The sequence below is a fragment of the Somniosus microcephalus genome, chromosome 13 (genome assembly GCF_052327205.1).
Source record: "Somniosus microcephalus isolate GS21.2 chromosome 13, FLI_Smic_1.0, whole genome shotgun sequence".
NCBI lineage: Eukaryota > Metazoa > Chordata > Chondrichthyes > Squaliformes > Somniosidae > Somniosus > Somniosus microcephalus.
In genome coordinates this window covers 39,409,519-39,429,320 of record NC_140999.1, presented here as the reverse complement: position 1 = coordinate 39,429,320, position 19,802 = coordinate 39,409,519, and positions in this window count along the sequence as shown.

The following is a 19,802-nucleotide window of genomic DNA, read 5'->3' as shown; positions in this document are numbered from 1 at the left end:
TGACCAGGGACAGAGCTGTGTGAAGTTATCATTGACCATGGACAGAGCTGTATGATATTAACATTGATCAGGGAGGGAGCTGGATGATGTCATCATTGACAATGGACAGAGCTGGATGACGTTATCATTGTCCATGGACAGAGCTGGGTGATGTTATCATTGACCAGGGACAGAGCTGTGTGACGTTATCATTGACCATGGACAGAGCTGGGTGATGTTATCATTGACCAGGGACAGAGCTGGGTGATGTTATCAATGACCAGGGGCAGAGCCCTATGATGCTATCTTTGGCCATGGACAGAGTTGGCTGATGTTATCATTGACCATGGACAGAGCTGGGTGATGTTATCATTGACCAGGGACAGAGCTGGGTGACGTTATCAATGACCATGGACAGATCTGGATGATGTTATCATTGACCAAGGGCAGAGCTGGATGATGTTATCATTGATTGTGGACAGAGCTGGGTTATGTTATCATTGACCATGGACAGAGAGGGGTGATGTTATCATTGACCATGGACAGAGCTGGGTGCTGTTATCATTGACCAGGGACAGAGCTGGATGATGTTATCATTGACCATGGTCAGAACTGGGTGACATTAGCACTGACCAGGGACAGACCTGGGTGACGTTATCATTGACCATGGACAGAGCTGGATGATGTTATCATTGACCAGGGACAGTGCTGAGTGATGTTATCATTGACCAGGGACAGAGCTGGACGATGTTATTATTGATCAGGGACAGAGCTGGGTGACGTAATCCTTGAACATGGACAGAGCTGTGTGAAGTTATCATTGATCATGGACAGAGCTGGATGACGTTATCATTGTCCATGGACAGTGCTTGATGATTTTATCATTGACCATGGACAGATCTGGGTGATGTTATCATTGACCATGGCCAGAGCTGGGTGATGTTATCATTGACCAGGGACAGAGCTGTGTGACGTTATCATTGACCATGGACAGAGCTGTATGATATTATCATTGACCAGGGACAGAGCTGGGTGATGTTATCATTGACCATGGACAGAGCTGGGTGATGTTATCATTGACCATGGACAGAGCTGGATGATGTTATCATTGACCAGGGACAGAGCTGTGTGACGTTATCATTGACCATGGACAGAGCTGGGTGATGTTATCATTGACCAGGGACAGAGCTGTGTGACTTTATCATTGACCATGGACAGAGCTGGGTGATGTTATCATTGACCATGGACAGAGCTGGATGATGTTATCATTGATCAGGGTCAGAGCTGGATGATGTTCTCATTGACCAGGGACAGACCTGGGTGATGTTTTCATTGACCAGGGACAGAGCGGGATGATGTTATCATTGACCAGGGACAGAGCTGGATGATGTTATAATTGATCAGGGACAGAGCTGGGTGACATTATCATTGACCAGGGACAGACCTGGGTGATGTTTTCATTGACCAGGGACAGAGCGGGATGAGGTTATCATTGACCATGGACAGAGCTGGGTGACATTAACATTGACCAGGTATAGAGCTGGGTGACATTATCATTGACCAGAGACAGAGATGGCTGACGTTATCACTGACCAGCGACAGAGCTGTGTGACGTTATCATTGACCATGGACAGAGCTGGGTGATGTTATCATTGACCATGGACAGAGCTGGATGATGTTATCATTGACCATGTACAGAGCTGGGTGATGTTATCATTGACCAGGGACAGAGCTGGGTGATGTTATCATTGACCATGGACAGGGCTGGGTGATGTTATCATTGACCATGGACAGAGCTGGGTGACATTTTCATTGATCAGGGACAGAGCTGGATGATGTTATCATTGACCAGGGACAGACCTGGGTGATGTTTTCATTGACCAGGTACAGAGCGGGATGATGTTATCATTGACCAGGGACAGAGCTGGATGATGTTATAATTGATCAGGGACAGAGCTGAGTGATGTTATCATTGACCAGGGACAGAGCTGGGTGACGTTATCATTGACCATGGACAGAGCTGGGTGACATTAACATTGACCAGGTATAGAGCTGGGTGACATTATCATTGACCAGACACAGAGCTGGGTGATGTTATCATTGATCAGGGACAGAGCTGGATGATGTTATCATTGATCAGGGACAGAGCTGGGTGACGTTATCCTTGACCAGGGACAGAGCTGTGTGAAGTTATCATTGACCATGGACAGAGCTGTATGATATTAACATTGATCAGGGAGGGAGCTGGATGATGTCATCATTGACAATGGACAGAGCTGGATGACGTTATCATTGTCCATGGACAGAGCTGGGTGATGTTATCATTGACCAGGGACAGAGCTGTGTGACGTTATCATTGACCATGGACAGAGCTGGGTGATGTTATCATTGACCAGGGACAGAGCTGGGTGATGTTATCAATGACCAGGGGCAGAGCCCTATGATGCTATCTTTGGCCATGGACAGAGTTGGCTGATGTTATCATTGACCATGGACAGAGCTGGGTGATGTTATCATTGACCAGGGACAGAGCTGGGTGACATTATCAATGACCATGGACAGATCTGGATGATGTTATCATTGACCAAGGGCAGAGCTGGATGATGTTATCATTGATTGTGGACAGAGCTGGGTTATGTTATCATTGACCATGGACAGAGAGGGGTGATGTTATCATTGACCATGGACAGAGCTGGGTGCTGTTATCATTGACCAGGGACAGAGCTGGATGATGTTATCATTGACCATGGTCAGAACTGGGTGACATTAGCACTGACCAGGGACAGACCTGGGTGACGTTATCATTGACCATGGACAGAGCTGGATGATGTTATCATTGACCAGGGACAGTGCTGAGTGATGTTATCATTGACCAGGGACAGAGCTGGACGATGTTATTATTGATCAGGGACAGAGCTGGGTGACGTAATCCTTGAACATGGACAGAGCTGTGTGAAGTTATCATTGATCATGGACAGAGCTGGATGACGTTATCATTGTCCATGGACAGTGCTTGATGATTTTATCATTGACCATGGACAGATCTGGGTGATGTTATCATTGACCATGGCCAGAGCTGGGTGATGTTATCATTGACCAGGGACAGAGCTGTGTGACGTTATCATTGACCATGGACAGAGCTGTATGATATTATCATTGACCAGGGACAGAGCTGGGTGATGTTATCATTGACCATGGACAGAGCTGGGTGATGTTATCATTGACCATGGACAGAGCTGGATGATGTTATCATTGACCAGGGACAGAGCTGTGTGACGTTATCATTGACCATGGACAGAGCTGGGTGATGTTATCATTGACCAGGGACAGAGCTGTGTGACTTTATCATTGACCATGGACAGAGCTGGGTGATGTTATCATTGACCATGGACAGAGCTGGATGATGTTATCATTGATCAGGGACAGAGCTGGATGATGTTCTCATTGACCAGGGACAGACCTGGGTGATGTTTTCATTGACCAGGGACAGAGCGGGATGATGTTATCATTGACCAGGGACAGAGCTGGATGATGTTATAATTGATCAGGGACAGAGCTGGGTGACATTATCATTGACCAGGGACAGACCTGGGTGATGTTTTCATTGACCAGGGACAGAGCGGGATCAGGTTATCATTGACCATGGACAGAGCTGGGTGACATTAACATTGACCAGGTATAGAGCTGGGTGACATTATCATGGACCAGAGACAGAGATGGCTGACGTTATCACTGACCAGCGACAGAGCTGTGTGACGTTATCATTGACCATGGACAGAGCTGGGTGATGTTATCATTGACCATGGACAGAGCTGGATGATGTTATCATTGACCATGTACAGAGCTGGGTGATGTTATCATTGACCAGGGACAGAGCTGGGTGATGTTATCATTGACCATGGACAGGGCTGGGTGATGTTATCATTGACCATGGACAGAGCTGGGTGACATTTTCATTGATCAGGGACAGAGCTGGATGATGTTATCATTGACCAGGGACAGACCTGGGTGATGTTTTCATTGACCAGGTACAGAGCGGGATGATGTTATCATTGACCAGGGACAGAGCTGGATGATGTTATAATTGATCAGGGACAGAGCTGAGTGATGTTATCATTGACCAGGGACAGAGCTGGGTGACGTTATCATTGACCATGGACAGAGCTGGGTGACATTAACATTGACCAGGTATAGAGCTGGGTGACATTATCATTGACCAGACACAGAGATGGGTGACGTTATCACTGACCAGCGACAGACCTGGGTGACATTATCATTGACCAGGGACAGAGCTGGGAGACATTAACATTGACCAGGTATAGAGCTGGGTGACATTATCATTGACCAGACACAGAGATGGGTGACGTTATCACTGACCAGCGACAGACCTGGGTGACATTATCATTGACCATGGACAGAGCTGGGTGATGTTATAATGACCATGGACAGAGCTGGCTGATGTTATAATGACCATGGACAGAGCTGGTTGCTGTTATCATTAACCAGGGACAGAGCTGGGTGACGTTATCATTGACCATGGACAGAGCTGGGTGGCGTTATCATTGACCATGGACAGAGCTGGGTAATGTTATCATTGACCAGGGACAGAGCTGGGTGACGTTATCATTGACCATGGACAAAGCTGGGTGATGTTATGATTGGCCAGGGACAGAGCTGTGTGATGTTATCATTGGCTAGGGACAGAGCTGGGTGATGTTATCATTGACCATGGACAGAGCTGTATGACTTTATCATTGACCATGGACAAAGCTGGATGATGTTACCATTGACCAGGGACAGAGCTGGATGATGTTATCATTGACCAATGACCGAGCTGGCTGATGTTATAATGACCATGGACAGAGCTGGGTGACATTATCACTGACCAGGGACAGAGCTGACTGATGTTATCATTGACCATGGACAGAGCTGGGTGATGTTATCAGTGACCAGGGACAGAGCTGGATGACGTTTTCATTGACCAATGACAGAGCTGGCTGACATTATCACTTACCAGGGGCAGAGCTGGGTGAAGTTATCATTGTCCAGGGACAGAGCTGGGTGATGTTATCATTGACCAATGACAGAGCTGGCTGACATTATCATAGACCAGGGGCAGAGCTGGGTGACGTTAACATTGTCCAGGGACAGAGCTGGATGATTTTATCATTGACTATGGACAGAGCTGGGTGACATTATCACTGACCATGGACAGAGCTGGATGATGTTATCATAGATTGTGGACAGACCTGGATGACGTTATCATTGACCAGGGACAGAGCTGGGTGACGTTATCATTGACCATGGACAGAGCTGGATGATGTTATCATTGACCATGGACAGACATGGATGATGTTATCATTGTTTGTGGACAGACCTGGATGACTTTATCACTGACCAGTGAAAGCGTGGATGATGTTATCATTGACCAGGGACAGAGCTTGATGATTTTATCATTGACCATGGACAGAGCTGGATGATGTTATCATTGATCAGGGACAGAGCTGGGTGATGTTATCATTGATCAGGGACAGAGCTGGATGATGTTATCATTGATCAGGGACAGAGCTGGGTGACGTTATCCTTGACCAGGGACAGAGCTGTGTGAAGTTATCATTGACCATGGACAGAGCTGTATGATATTATCATTGACCAGGGAGGGAGCTGGATGATGTCATTATTGACCATGGACAGAGCTGGATGACGTTATCATTGTCCATGGACAGAGCTGGGTGATGTTATCATTGACCAGGGGCAGAGCCCTATGATGCTATCTTTGGCCATGGACAGAGCTGGCTGAAGTTATCATTGACCATGGACAGAGCTGGGTGATGTTATCATTGACCAGGGACAGAGCTGGGTGACGTTATCAATGACCATGGACAGAGCTGGATGATGTTATCATTGGCCAAGGGCAGAGCTGGATGATGTTATCATTGATTGTGGACAGAGCTGGGTTATGTTATCATTGACCATGGACAGAGAGGGGTGATGTTATCATTGACCATGGACAGAGCTGGGTGCTGTTAACATTGACCAGGGACAGAGCTGGATGATGTTATCATTGACCATGGTCAGAACTGGGTGACATTAGCACTGACCAGGGACCGACCTGGGTGACGTTATCATTGACCATGGACACAGCTGGATGATGTTATCATTGACCATGGACAGAGCTGGGTGACATTATCATTGATCAGGGACAGAGCTGGATGATGTTATCATTGACCAGGGACAGACCTGGGTGATGTTTTCATTGACCAGGGACAGAGCGGGATGATGTTATCATTGACCAGGGACAGAGCTGGATGATGTTATAATTGATCAGGGACAGAGCTGGGTGACATTATCATTGACCAGGGACAGACCTGGGTGATGTTTTCATTGACCAGGGACAGAGTGGGATGAGGTTATCATTGATCAGGGACAAAGCTGGGTGATGTTATCATTGAGCATGGCCAGAGCTGGGTGATGTTATCATTGACCAGGGACAGAGCTGTGTGACGTTATCATTGACCATGGACAGAGCTGTGTGACATTATCATTGACCATGGACAGAGCTGGGTGATGTTATCATTGACCATGGACAGAGCTGGGTGATGTTATCATTGACCATGGACAGAGCTGGGTGATGTTATCATTGACCATGGACAGAGCTGGATGATGTTATCATTGACCATGTACAGAGCTGTATGATATTATCATTGACCAGGGACAGAGCTGGGTGATGTTAATATTGACCAGGGACAGAGCTGTGTGAAGTTATCATTGACCATGTACAGAGCTGTATGATATTATCATTGACCATGGACAGAGCTGGGTGATGTTATCATTGACCATGGACAGAGCTGGGTGATGTTATCATTGACCATGGACAGAGCTGGATGATGTTGTCATTGACCATGGACAGAGCTGTGTGACGTTATCATTGACCATGGACAGAGCTGGGTGATGTTATCGTTGACCAGGGACAGAGCTGTGTGACTTTATCATTGACCATGGACAGAGCTGGGTGATGTTATCATTGACCATGGACAGAGCTGTATGATATTATCATTGACCAGGGAGGGAGCTGGATGATGTCATTATTGACCATGGACAGAGCTGGATGACGTTATCATTGTCCATGGACAGAGCTGGGTGATGTTATCATTGACCAGGGGCAGAGCCCTATGATGCTATCTTTGGCCATGGACAGAGCTGGTTGATGTTAACATTGACCAGGGGCAGAGCCCTATGATGCTATCTTTGGCCATGGACAGAGCTGGCTGATGTTATCATTGACCAGGGACAGAGCAGGGTGATGTTATCATTGACCAGGGGCAGAGCCCTATGATGCTATCTTTGGCCATGGACAGAGCTGGCTCAAGTTACCATTGACCATGGACAGAGCTGGGTGATGTTATCATTGACCAGGGACAGAGCTGGGTGACGTTATCAATGACCATGGACAGAGCTGGATGATGTTATCATTGGCCAAGGGCAGAGCTGGATGATGTTATCATTGATTGTGGACAGAGCTGGGTTATGTTATCATTGACCATGGACAGAGAGGGGTGATGTTATCATTGACCATGGACAGAGCTGGGTGCTGTTATCATTGACCAGGGACAGAGCTGGATGATGTTATCATTGACCATGGTCAGAACTGGGTGACATTAGCACTGACCAGGGACCGACCTGGGTGACGTTATCATTGACCATGGACAGAGCTGGATGATGTTATCATTGACCATGGACAGAGCTGGGTGACATTATCATTGATCAGGGACAGAGCTGGATGATGTTATCATTGACCAGGGACAGACCTGGGTGATGTTTTCATTGACCAGGGACAGAGCGGGATGATGTTATCATTGACCAGGGACAGAGCTGGATGATGTTATAATTGATCAGGGACAGAGCTGGGTGACATTATCATTGACCAGGGACAGACCTGGGTGATGTTTTCATTGACCAGGGACAGAGCGGGATGAGGTTATCATTGACCAGGGACAAAGCTGGGTGATGTTATCATTGAGCATGGCCAGAGCTGGGTGATGTTATCATTGACCAGGGACAGAGCTGTGTGACGTTATCATTGACCATGGACAGAGCTGTGTGACATTATCATTGACCATGGACAGAGCTGGGTGATGTTATCATTGGCCATGGACAGAGCTGGGTGATGTTATCATTGACCATGGACAGAGCTGGGTGATGTTATCATTGACCATGGACAGAGCTGGATGATGTTATCATTGACCATGTACAGAGCTGTGTGATATTATCATTGACCAGGGACAGAGCTGGGTGATGTTAATATTGACCAGGGACAGAGCTGTGTGAAGTTATCATTGACCATGTACAGAGCTGTATGATATTATCATTGACCATGGACAGAGCTGGGTGATGTTATCATTGGCCATGGACAGAGCTGGGTGATGTTATCATTGACCATGGACAGAGCTGAATGATGTTGTCATTGACCATGGACAGAGCTGTGTGACGTTATCATTGACCATGGACAGAGCTGGGTGATGTTATCGTTGACCAGGGACAGAGCTGTGTGACTTTATCATTGACCATGGACAGAGCTGGGTGATGTTATCATTGACCATGGACAGAGCTGGATGATGTTATCATTGACCATGTACAGAGCTGGGTGATGTTATCATTGACCAGGGACAGAGCTGGGTGATGTTATCATTGACCATGGACAGAGCTGGGTGATGTTATCATTGACCATGGACAGAGCTGGGTGACATTATCATTGATCAGGGACAGAGCTGGATGATGTTATCATTGACCAGGGACAGACCTGGGTGATGTTTTCATTGACCAGGGACAGAGCGGGATGATGTTATCATTGACCAGGGACAGAGCTGAATGATGTTATAATTGATTAGGGACAGAGCTGGGTGACATTATCATTGACCAGGGACAGACATGGGTGATGTTTTCATTGACCAGGGACAGAGCGGGATGAGGTTATCATTGACCAGGGACAAAGCTGGGTGATGTTATCATTGACCATGGCCACAGCTGGGTGATGTTATCATTGACCAGGGACAGAGCTGTGTGACGTTATCATTGACCATAGACAGAGCTGTGTGACATTATCATTGACCATGGACAGAGCTGGGTGATGTTATCATTGACCATGGACAGAGCTGGGTGATGTTATCATTGACCATGGACAGAGCTGGGTGATGTTATCATTGACCATGGACAGAGCTGGATGATGTTATCATTGACCATGTACAGAGCTGTATGATATTATCATTGACCAGGGACAGAGCTGGGTGATGTTAATATTGACCAAGGACAGAGCTGTGTGAAGTTATCATTGACCATGTACAGAGCTGTATGATATTATCATTGACCATGGACAGAGCTGTGTGACGTTATCATTGACCATGGACAGAGCTGGGTGATGTTATCGTTGACCAGGGACAGAGCTGTGTAACTTTATCATTGACCATGGACAGAGCTGGGTGATGTTATCATTGACCATGGACAGAGCTGGATGATGTTATCATTGACCATGTACAGAGCTGGGTGATGTTATCATTGACCAGGGACAGAGCTGGGTGATGTTATCATTGACCATGGACAGAGCTGGGTGATGTTATCATTGACCATGGACAGAGCTGGGTGACATTATCATTGATCAGGGACAGAGCTGGATGATGTTATCATTGACCAGGGACAGACCTGGGTGATGTTTTCATTGACCAGGGACAGAGTGGGATGATGTTATCATTGACCAGGGACAGAGCTGGATGATGTTATAATTGATTAGGGACAGAGCTGGGTGACATTATCATTGACCAGGGACAGACCTGGGTGATGTTTTCAATGACCAGGGACAGAGCGGGATGATGTTATCATTGACCAGGGACAGAGCTGGGAGATGTTATAATTGATTCGGGACAGAGCTGGGTGACATTATCATTGACCAGGGACAGACCTGGGTGATGTTTTCATTGACCAGGGACAGAGCGGGATGAGGTTATCATTGACCAGGGACAAAGCTGGGTGATGTTATCATTGACCATGGCCAGAGCTGGGTGATGTTATCATTGACCAGGGACAGAGCAGTGTGACGTTATCATTGACCATGGACAGAGCTGTGTGGCATTATCATTGACCATGGACAGAGCTGGGTGATGTTATCATTGACCATGGACAGAGCTGGGTGATGTTATCATTGACCATGGACAGAGCTGGGTGATGTTATCATTGACCATGGACAGAGCTGGATGATGTTATCATTGACCATGTACAGAGCTGTATGATATTATCATTGACCAGGGACAGAGCTGGGTGATGTTAATATTGACCAGGGACAGAGCTGTGTGAAGTTATCATTGACCATGTACAGAGCTGTATGATATTATCATTGACCATGGACAGAGCTGGGTGATGTTATCATTGACCATGGACAGAGCTGGGTGATGTTATCATTGACCATGGACAGAGCTGGATGATGTTCTCATTGACCATGGACAGAGCTGTGTGACGTTATCATTGACCATGGACAGAGCTGGGTGATGTTATCGTTGACCAGGGACAGAGCTGTGTGACTTTATCATTGACCATGGACAGAGCTGGGTGATGTTATCATTGACCATGGACAGAGCTGGATGATGTTATCATTGACCATGTACAGAGCTGGGTGATGTTATCATTGACCAGGGACAGAGCTGGGTGATGTTATCATTGACCATGGACAGAGCTGGGTGATGTTATCATTGACCATGGACAGAGCTGGGTGACATTATCATTGATCAGGAACAGAGCTGGATGATGTTATCATTGACCAGGGACAGACCTGGGTGATGTTTTCATTGACCAGGGACAGAGCGGGATGATGTTAGCATTGACCAGGGACAGAGCTGGATGATGTTATAATTGATCAGGGACAGAGCTGGGTGACATTATCATTGACCAGGGACAGAGCTGTGTGATGTTATCAATGACCAGGGACAGAGCTGGATGACTTTATCATTGACCATGGACAAAGCTGGATGATGTTACCATTGACCAGGGACAGAGCTGGATGATGTTATCATTGACCAATGACAGAGCTGGCTGATGTTATAATGACCATGGACAGAGCTGGATGACATTATCACTGACCAGGGACAGAGCTGAGTGATGTTATCATTGACCATGGACAGAGCTGGGTGATGTTATCAGTGACCAGGGACAGAGCTGGATGACGTTATCATTGACCAATGACAGAGCTGGCTGACATTACCACTGACCAGTGGCAGAGCTGGGTGAAGTTATCATTGTCCAGGGACAGAGCTGGGTGATGTTATCATTGACCAATGACAGAGCTGGCTGGCATTATCACTGACCAGGGGCAGAGCTGGGTGACGTTATCATTGTCCAGGGACAGAGCTGGATGATGTTAGCATTGACTATGGACAGAGCTGGGTGAAGTTTTCATTGACCAGGGACAGAGCTGGGTGATGTTATCATTGTCCAGGGACAGAGCTGGGTGATGTTAAGATTGACCAGGTACAGAGCTGGGTGACGTTATCATTGACCATGGACAGAGATGAATGACGTTATCACTGACCAGGGGCAGAGCTGGGTGACGTCATCATTGTCCAGCGACAGATCTGGATGATGTTATCATTGACCATGGACAGAGCTGGGTGAAGTTATCATTGACCAGGGACAGAGCTGGGTGATGTTATCATTGTCCAGAGACAGAGCTGGGTGATGTTATCATTGACCAGGGACAGAGCTGGGTGATGTTAACATTGACCAGGGACAGAGCTGGGTGACGTTATCATTGACCAGGGACAGAGCTGGGTGACGTTATCATTGACCAGGGACAGAGCTGGGTGACTTTATCATTGACCAGGGACAGAGCTGGATGATGTTATCATTGACCATGGACAGAGCTGGGTGATGTTATCATTGACCATGGACAGGCCTGGATGATGTTATCATTGACCAGGGACAGAGCTGGGTGATGTTATCAATGACCATGGACAGAGCTGGGTGATGTTATCATTGACCATGGACAGAGCTGGATGTTGTTTTCATTGACCATGGACAGAACTGGCTGACGTTATCATTGACCATGGACAAAGCTGGGTGATGTTATCATTGACCAGGGACAGCGCTGGATGATGTTATCATTGACCATGGACAGAGCTGGTTGATGTTAACATTGACAGTTGACAGAGCTGGGTTATGTTATCATTGGCCATGGACAGAGCTGGGTGCCATTATCATTGATCATGGACAGAGCTGGGTGATGTTATCATTGACCAGGGACAGCGCTGGATGATGTTACCATTGACCATGGACAGAGCTGGGTGATGTTGTGGCAGAACCACTGAATAACTCTGGCTAACTGTATATAATTCTCTTTAACGATGTTCAAACACCAGCCTAAACCTGTACCATTGTGTTAGGCATTACTGTGTTTTGTATATAGAGTCTGCATGTACGGGGCGTGACCCCTTTAAGAGCACGGGAAAACGCGGGTAATCACGATGACGTCACGTCACAAACCACAGGGCTGCCCAGGCAGTCCTTGTGGCATCTCCGTTGAGTAAAGACCTGTTTAATTGTTCTCTGGTGTCGATCTCAGTTAGTCGTAGGAATTACGTTAATTCCTACATTGGTGACCCCGTTTTTGTGAACATTTTCACAAAAGAAGAGCACAGCATGGAAGCAAATGCCGTTTCGCTAAAGCTACCGCAGTTCTGGGAGCAGCAAGCGCCCTCGTGGTTTATTCAGGTCGAGGCCCAGTTCGCCCTGAGGAACATCGATGCGGATCAGACCAAGTACCTTTATGTGGTCTCCGCACTCGACAGCTCTACCGCCTCTCGGATCGTCAGCCTCCTTGAAAACCCCCAACGGAGCGCAAGTATGAAACCCTCAAAGCGCGGTTACTGCAGGTTTTCGGGCTCACAAAATCGGAGTGCGCCCGTCAATTACTCGCTATGCTCGGGCTCGGGGACTCCAAGCCTTCAGAGTTGCTGAGCCAAATGCTCACACTCCTGGGCTCAGAACGGGAATGTTTCCTATTCCGCGAGATTTTCCTCAGCCAACTGCCTGAACAGGTATAAGCTGCCCTGGCCAGATCTGAAGTTGAAGACTGCGCAACACTCGCTGCGGAGGCTGACAAAATTTTCGCTGTAACTCGGCAGTACTGTGCCGCCACGAGGCACCCATCCCCCGCAAACGCCACCCCAGCTCGTCAGCCTCCTGGGCTGTGCTTCTACCACGCGCAGTTCGGCGCGAAGGCGAAGCATTGCCGCCCTCCCTGCAGTATTCCCCAACAAAGCAAAAAACAACTGACACTGCGACCACCGAGGGACGGGTCTAACGGGCACCCCGCGGCCGCGATGGCGATCGGCAACGCGGGAAAGTTGCTGTTCATCACTGATACTCTCTCCTGTCGCCGTTTTCTGTGCGACACCGGAGCGCAGTGCAGCATTTTACCCGCGTCCGCCCTCGATGTGCAGATGGGGAATCACGGCCCCACCCTTGAAGCGGCCATTGGCGGAGCAATTCGGACCTTCGGCAGACGGCGAGTGGAGTTGTGCCTCGGGGGACAACGTTTTCACTGGGAGTTTGTTGCGGCCAAAGTTTCCGAGCCCCTCCTCGGCACGGATTTCCTGTGCGCCAACAGCCTCCTGGTCGACGTTAGGAACCGACGGCTGATCAACGCAGCAACTTTTAATTCTCTTCCGTGTTACCGCAGTAACACTATGTCGCGCACCGTCTCCTGTGCGTTCCCGACTCCTGATGAGTTCGCTCGCCTGCTCGGCAAATTCCCCGACCTGACAAGACCCATGTTCTCCTCTACAGCCACAAAACATGGTGTGGAACACCACATCACCACCAACGGCCCCCCGGTCTACGTGCGGGCCCGGCGCCTGTAACCTGGCAAGCTGGCGGTCGCAAAGGTGGAGTTCGCAACCATGGAACAGTTAGGGATTATTCGCCGGTCAAATAGTCCCTGTTCTTCACCCCTCCATATCGTCCCGAAGCCTGGTGGCGGATGGCGGCCATGCGGCGACTATCCATGTCTAAACAACGCCACCACTCCTGATCGGTACCCGATCCCCCACATTCAGGATTTCTCTGCCCATTTGGCAGGGAACACCGTGTTCTCAAAAGTCGACCTCGTCCGGGGCTACCACCAGGTCCCAGTTCATCCACAAGACGTCCAGAAAACCGCAGTCATCACCCCATTCGGCCTCTTCGAGTTTTTACGAATGCCGTTTGGGTTAAAGAACGCCGCCCAGGCTTTGCAACGCCTGATGGACTCCATGCTGCGGGACCTCAAGTTCCTCTTCATCTACATAGATGATATCCTAATTGCCAGTCCTACTAAGGAAGAACATACCTGTCACCTACGCACCCTTTTTCGACACCTCAGCCAACACGGCCTGATTATCAACCCGGCCAAGTGTCAGTTTGGCCTGCACCAAATTGACTTCCTGGGGCATCGCATCACCTCAGAGGGAGCGGTTCCTTTACCTTCGAAGGTAGAGGCAGTGACATCCTTTCCGCGCCCGCAGAACGTAAAGGCCCTGCAGGAATTCCTAGGCATGGTAAGCTTTTACCACCGTTTCGTGCCTAAGACGGCACTACTCATGCAGCCCCTGTACGAGGCCCTCAAGGGCAAGACTGGTAGACTGGACGGATGACATGGCCCGAGTGTTCGCCGATACCAAAAGCGCCTTAGCCAACGCGACTATGCTGGCGCACCCGCTGCCAGGAGCCACCATCGCCCTCACCACCGACGCGTCGGACTATGCAGTCGGTGCCGTGCAACAGCAGTGGGTGAACGGGACGTGGCAGCCGCTGGCATTCTTCAGCCATCAACTACGGCAGAACGAGAGAGAATACAGCACGTTCGACCGGGAGTTGCTTGCCCTTTTTCTGGCCATCCGCCATTTTCGGTTCCTATCGGAAGGACGTCCTTTCACCGCCTTTGTGGACCATAAGCCGCTAACCTTTGCAATGGCCAAGACTGCCGAACCGTGGTCAGCCCGACAGCAGCGTCAACTGACCTACATATCCGAATTCACCACGGATATACAGCACATGGCCGGTAAGGACAACCTGGTGGCAGACTGCCTCTCCCACGCGATCGTCAATACGGTTCATTTGGGCATCGACTACGCCCTCATGGCAGCGGACCAAGCCTCAGACCCGGAAGTCCAAGCTTACAGAATGGCCATCACTGGCCTCCAGTTGGCCGACATCCAGTTCCATTCGGCAGGTACCACGCTGTTGTGTGACGTCTCCGTACAGGATCCTCGCCCAGTCGTGCCGGTCGTCTGGCGCCGCAAAGTGTTCGACGCCATACATGGGTTGTCACACCCAGGAATGAAGGCCTCTCAGAAGCTGATGTCAGCGAAATTTGTATGGCATGGCATGCATAAAGATGTCCGCAACTGGGCCAACACCTGCGTGGTCTGCCAAAAGGCCAAGGTACAGCGCCACATCAAAGCTCCGTTGGCCACCTTCACAGCTCCGGAGCGATGTTTTGACCATGTCAACGTGGACCTGGTAGGACCACTCCCACCCTCCCATGGTTTTTCACACATCCTGACCATGGTTGACCGCACCACCAGGTGGCCGGAGGCGGTCCCTCTGTCATCCACTATTTCGGCGGACGTGGCCAGGGCTTTCATTTCCTCCTGGATTGCCCGTTTCGGAGTGCCCGCAGATATTTCGTCGGACAGGGGACCGCAGTTTTCCTCCGAACTCTGGAATGCAGAGCCCAAGGACTCGGTGTCAAATTGCACCGCACCACAACCTACCACCCACAGGCGAATGGCCTCTGCGAACGTTTCCACCGGGCAATGAAAGCCGCCCTGAGGGCCAGCCTCCAGGACGCTGGATGGGCAGACAAGCTGCCGTGGGTCCTGTTGGGCCTTCGCACGGCCCCCAAAGAAGACCTTCACTCTTCATCAGCGGAGCTTGTATATGGTCAGCCGCTGCGAGTCCCGGGGGACTTCTTACCAACATCGACGGAGCCATGGTCCGCGTCTACCCAGCTTGCTAGTCACCAAGAGGCGGCCAGATGTTTCGCACCGGTGCCCACTTCGCACCACGGGCTGCAGAGGTCACATGTTCCCATGGAGCTTCATAAGGCTGAATACGTTTTTATTCGCCATGACGCACATAGGGATCCGCTCAAGGCCCCATATACCGGTCCCTTCCGCGTGTTGGAAGCAGGGGACAAAACCTTCACGGCAGATGTCGGTGGTAAACCGGACCACATTTCGGTCGACCGCTTAAAGCCAGCGCATTTAGACCTCGACCGCCCCGTCGAGACAGCACAACCGCCGAAGCGGGGTCAGCCACCCATCGTCGTTACGGCAAACCAAGTGCGACCACCCGCCAGACCGCCAGCCGACCAGCAGCCTCCACCTCGAGAGTACAGGAGTCGTTCTGACAGGCTCGTCAGATCCCCTCACCGTTTGACTTTGTCCGTTAAAGCGAATTCTGGGGGGGCGCATGTGGCAGAACCACTGAATGACTCTGGCGAACTGTATATAATTCTCTTTAACGATGTTCTAACACCAGCCTAAACCTGTACCATTGTGTTAGGCATTACTGTGTTTTGTATATAAAGTTGCATGTATGGGGCGTGGCCCCTTTAAGAGCACGGGAAAATGCGGGTAAGCGCGATGAGTTCACGTCGCAAACCACGGGGCTGCCCAGGCAGTCCTCGTGGCATCTACGTTGAGTAAAGACCTGTTTAATTGTTCCCTGGTGTCGATCTGTTATTCGTAGGAATTCGTTAATTCCTACAATGTTAGCATTGACCATGGACAGAGCTGGCTGATGTTATCATTGACCAGGGACAGAGCCGGGTGACGTTATCACTGACCATGGACAGAGCTGGATGATGTTATCATTGACCATGGACAGAGCTGAATGATGTTATCATAGATTGTGGATAGACCTGGATGACGTTATCATTGACCAGGGACAGAGCTAGGTGACGTTATCATTGACCATGGACAGAGTTGGATGATGTTATCATTGACCATGGACAGACATGGATGACGTTATGATTGTTTGTGGACAGACCTGGATGACATTATCACTGACCAGGGACAGCGTGGATGATGTTTTCATTGACAGGGACAGAGCTGGATGATGTTATCATTGACAAGGGACAGAGCTGTGTGAAGTTATCATTGACAATGGACAGAGCTGGGTGATGTTATCATTGACCAGGGACAGAGCTGGGTGATATTATCATTGACCAGGGACAGAGCTGGGTGACTTAATCATTGACCATGGACAGAGCTGGGTGATGTTATCATTGACCATGGACAGAGCTGGGCGATGTTATCATTGACCATGGACAGAGCTGGGTGATGTTATCATTGACCATGGACAGAGCTGGGTGATTTTATCATTGACCATGTACAGAGCTGGGTGACGTTATCATTGACCAGGGACAGAGCTGGGTGATGTTATCATTGACCAGGGACAGAGATGGATGATGTTATCATCGTCCAGGGACAGAGCTGGATGAAGTTATCATTAACTATGGACAGAGCTGGCTGATGTTATCATTTACTAGGGGCAGAGCCCTATGATGCTATCTTTGACCATGGACAGAGCTGGCTGATGTTATCATTGACCATGGACAGAGCTGGGTGATGTTATCATTGACCAGGAACAGAGCTGGGTGATGTTATCATTGACCATGGAGAGAGCTGGTTGATGTTATCATTGACCATGGACAGAGCTGGATGATGTTATCATTGATTGTGGACAGAGCTGGGTTAGGTTATCCTTGACCAGGGACAGAGCTGGAAGATGTTATCATTGACCATGAACAGAGCTGGAAGATGTTATCATTGACCATGGACAGAGATGGGTGATGTTATCATTGACCATGGACAGAGCTGGAAGATGTTATCATTGACCATGGACAGAGCTGGAAGATGTTATCATTGACCATGGACAGAGCTGGATGATGTTATCATTGACCATGGTCAGAACTGGGTGACATTAGCACTGACCAGGGACAGACCTGGGTGATGTTATCATTGAACATGGACAGAGCTGGGAGAAGTTATCATTGACCATGGACAGAGCTTGATGATGTTATCATTGATCAGGGACAGAGCTGGGTGACATTATCCTTGACCATGGACAGAGCTGTGTGAAGTTATCATTGACCATGGACAGAGCTGTATGATATTATCATTGACCAGGGAGGGAGCTGGATGATGTTATCATTGATCATGGACAGAGCTGGATGACATTATCATTGTCCATGGACAGAGCTGGATGATGTTATCATTGATCATGGACAGTGCTTGATGATTTTATCATTGACCATGGACAGAGCTGGGTGATGTTATCATTGACCATGGCCAGAGCTGGGTGATGTTATCATTGACCAGTGACAGAGCTGTGTGACGTTATCATTGACCATGGACAGAGCTGGGTGACGTTATCATTGACCAGGGACAGAGCTGTGTGACGTTATCATTGACCATGGACAGAGCTGGGTGATGTTATCATTGACCATGGACAGAGCTGGGTGATGTTATCATTGTATATGGACAGAGCTGGATGATGTTATCATTGACCATGGACAGAGCTGTGTGACGTTATCATTGACCATGGACAGAGCTGGGTGATGTTATCATTTATCATGGACAGAGCTGGATGACGTTATCATTGTCCATGGACAGAGCTGGGTGATGTTGTCATTGACCATGGCCAGAGCTGGGTGATGTTATCATTGACCAGGGACAGAGCTGTGTGATGTTATCATTGACCATGGCCAGAGCTGGGTGATGTTATCATTGACCAGGGACAGAGCTGTGTGATGTTATCATTGACCATGGACAGAGCTGGGTGATGTTATCATTGACCATGGACAGAGCTGCATGATGTTATCATAGATTGTGGATAGACCTGGATGACGTTATCATTGACCAGGGACAGAGCTGGCTGATGTTATCATTGACTAGGGGCAGAACCCTATGATGCTATCTTTGACCATGGACAGAGCTGGCTGATGTTATCATTGACCAGCGACAGAGCTGGATGAAGTTATCATTAACCATGGACAGAGCTGGCTGATGTTATCATTGACCATGGACAGAGCTGGATGATGTTATCATTGACCATGTACAGAGATGGGAGATGTTATCATTGACCATGGACAGAGCTGGATGATGTTATCATTGACCATGGACAGAGCTGGGTGATGTTATCATTGACCAGGAACAGAGCTGGGTGATGTTATCATTGACCATGGAGAGAGCTGGTTGATGTTATCATTGACCAGCGACAGAGCTGGATGAAGTTATCATTAACCATGGACAGAGCTGGCTGATGTTATCATTGACCATGGACAGAGCTGGATGATGTTATCATTGACCATGGACAGAGCTGGATGATGTTATCATTGACCATGTACAGAGATGGGAGATGTTATCATTGACCATGGACAGAGCTGGATGATGTTATCATTGACCATGTTCAGAACTGGGTGACATTAGCACTGACCAGGGACAGACCTGGGTGACGTTATCATTGACCATGGACAGAGCTGGATGATGTTATCATTGACCATGGACAGAGCTGGGTGATGTTATCATTGACCAGGAACAGAGCTGGGTGATGTTATCATTGACCATGGAGAGAGCTGGTTGATGTTATCATTGACCATGGACAGAGCTGGATGATGTTATCATTGATTGTGGACAGAGCTGGGTTAGGTTATCCTTGACCAGGGACAGAGCTGGAAGATGTTATCATTGACCATGAACAGAGCTGGAAGATGTTATCATTGACCATGGACAGAG